The sequence below is a fragment of the Taurulus bubalis genome (assembly GCF_910589615.1).
Source record: "Taurulus bubalis genome assembly, chromosome: 5".
In the NCBI taxonomy this organism is placed as follows: Eukaryota; Metazoa; Chordata; class Actinopteri; order Perciformes; family Cottidae; genus Taurulus; species Taurulus bubalis.
Window position 1 is genome coordinate 658,805 of NC_136593.1, and position 2,843 is coordinate 661,647.

Genomic DNA, 2,843 nt, shown 5'->3' on the forward strand with positions numbered 1-2,843 from the left:
GGCGTCTCCGCTGGTGTTAGGAGGCGGAGCTCCTCGGGTCCATCGGCGCTCCGCGTGACGGACCTGTAGAGACGAGTCGCCTGGACGTAGAACCCAAACCAACAGGCAGGAACCAAAGGGTTTGTGCTGGAGGTCTGTTGGCGTCTGTGACCCGATCCAGACCACACAGAGCCGTCCTTGGTACTCTGGTTCCACCAGTCGTCCTTGGTACTCTGGTTCCACCAGTCGTCCTTGGTACTCTGGTTCCACCAGCCGTCCTTGGTACTCTGGTTCCACCAGCCGTCTTTAGTACTCTGGTTCCACCAGCCTGACGTGGACCTGCTGTCCTGCAGCCGCTTGGTTCAGATCCCCCGAGACGTTCCAGATGTTCCTCTGAAGCACAGAGATGTCACATCTTCCTCATCCTCATGGCATTAAAAACACCAGCTCGGCAAAAAAATAACACGCCAGTCCACCGACCAGCAAGACCAGTGAGACCAGTGAGACCAGTGAGACCAGCTCAACGTACAGTCAGCCTACAGTAAGAGAGGCTGTGTGTGTCTGTTCATGTTTGCCTTCCATCCTGGATCTGTTATCTGACCACTGTGTGTGTGTGTGTGTGTGTGTGTGTGTGTGTGTGTGTGTGTGTGTGTGTGTGTGTGTGTGTGTGTAGGGAGATAATCACCTGTTGCCAGGCGGCAGGTTTCTCACACACACCTTTCTTCTCAGAGGCAGTTTGTTTCCTCTCTTCTGATTGGTTCTAAAGGGACGTGTTGTTACTCATGCCTCTACGGTGAAAGAGAGCAGCGTTCATAAGCAGCAGTGTGAGATCACACAGGTCTGTTCATGGAGGATTCATGCTGATCCTTCACTGGTTCTCTCTTTTCCAGCCACATACGTCTTAGCCTAGTGGCCACGCCCCACTGTGGAGTGGTCATGCCCCACTGTGGAGTGGTCACGTCCCAATGTGGAGTGGTCACGCCCCACTGTGGAGTGGTCACGCCCCACTTTGGTGTGGTCACGCCCCACTTTGGTGTGGCTACGTCCCACTGTGGAGTGGTCACGCCCCACTGTGGAGTGGTCACGCCCCAAGGTGGAGTGGTCACGCCCCATGGTGGAGTGGTCACGCCCCACTTTGGTGTGGTCACGCCCCACTGTGGAGTGGTCACGTCCCACTGTGGAGTGGTCACGCCCCACTGTGGAGTGGTCACGCCCACTGTGGAGTGGTCACGCCCCACTTTGGTGTGGTCACGCCCCACTGTGGAGTGGTCACGTCCCACTGTGGAGTGGTCACGCCCCACATTGGAGTGGTCACGCCCCACTGTGGAGTGTTCACGCCCCACGGTGGAGTGGTCACGTCCCACTTTGGAGTGGTTACGCCCCACTGTGGAGTGGTCACGTTCCACTGTAGAGTGGTCACGCCCTACTGTGGAGTGGTCACGTCCCACTGTGGAGTGGTCACGTCCCACTGTGGAGTACGCCCCACTTTTTAGTGGTCACGCCACACTGTGGAGTGGTCACGTCCCACTGTGGAGTGGTCACGCCCCATTTTGGAGTGGTCACGTCCCACTGTGGAGTGGTCACGCCCCACTGTGGAGTGGTCACGCCCCATTTTGGAGTGGTCACGTCCCACTGTGGAGTGGTCACGTCCCACTGTGGAGTGGCCACGTCCCACTGTGAGTGGTCACGCCCCACTGTGGAGTGGTCACGTCCCATTTTGGAGTGGTCACATCCCACTGTGGAGTGGCCACGTCCCACTGTGAGTGGTCACGCCCCACTGTGGAGTGGTCACGCCCCACTGTGGAGTGGTCACGCCCCAAGGTGGAGTGGTCACGCCCCACGGTGGAGTGGTCACGCCCCACTTTGGTGTGGTCACGCCCCACTGTGGAGTGGTCACGTCCCACTGTGGAGTGGTCACGCCCCACTGTGGAGTGGTCACGCCCCACTGTGGAGTGGTCACGCCCCACTTTGGTGTGGTCACGCCCCACTTTGGTGTGGTCACGCCCCACTGTGGAGTGGTCACGCCCCACTGTGGAGTGGTCACGCCCCGCTGTGGAGTGTTCACGCCCCACGGTGGAGTGGTCACGTCCCACTTTGGAGTGGTTACGCCCCACTGTGGAGTGGTCACGTTCCACTGTAGAGTGGTCACGCCCTACTGTGGAGTGGTCACGTCCCACTGTGGAGTGGTCACGTCCCACTGTGGAGTACGCCCCACTTTTTAGTGGTCACGCCACACTGTGGAGTGGTCACGTCCCACTGTGGAGTGGTCACGCCCCATTTTGGAGTGGTCACGTCCCACTGTGGAGTGGTCACGCCCCACTGTGGAGTGGTCACGCCCCATTTTGGAGTGGTCACGTCCCACTGTGGAGTGGTCACGTCCCACTATGGAGTGGCCACGTCCCACTGTGAGTGGTCACGCCCCACTGTGGAGTGGTCACGTCCCATTTTGGAGTGGTCACGCCCCACTGTGGAGTGGTCACGTCCCACTGTGGAGGAAGACCAATGTTCATGCTACACTGCACAAAAAATTGAAACAACATTTTTATTGAAATAACAACTTTTTGTGACTCCATCTTTGCTTTTTCAAATAATAGAATAAAGAACATTTAGATCACTTTCAAGTGAACCAGATCGCTCCATCAGACGTCTGCAGAAGGCATCACCTGTTCTGCTCCATAGGGGGCAGCACTAACGGCCCCTCCAGTCCAGGGGCATGTGACCCCATGGAGGCCCTGTGGGGTGGTGGGGTGGTGGGGCGTGGGTACCGTCTGTGAGGAACCTTCGTCTGCTCCAGTCCTTAAACAGAAGTGCTGCTGTGTGGACTTAAGAGCTTCTCTCTTTGTTTGATGACACAAAGGAAAGCT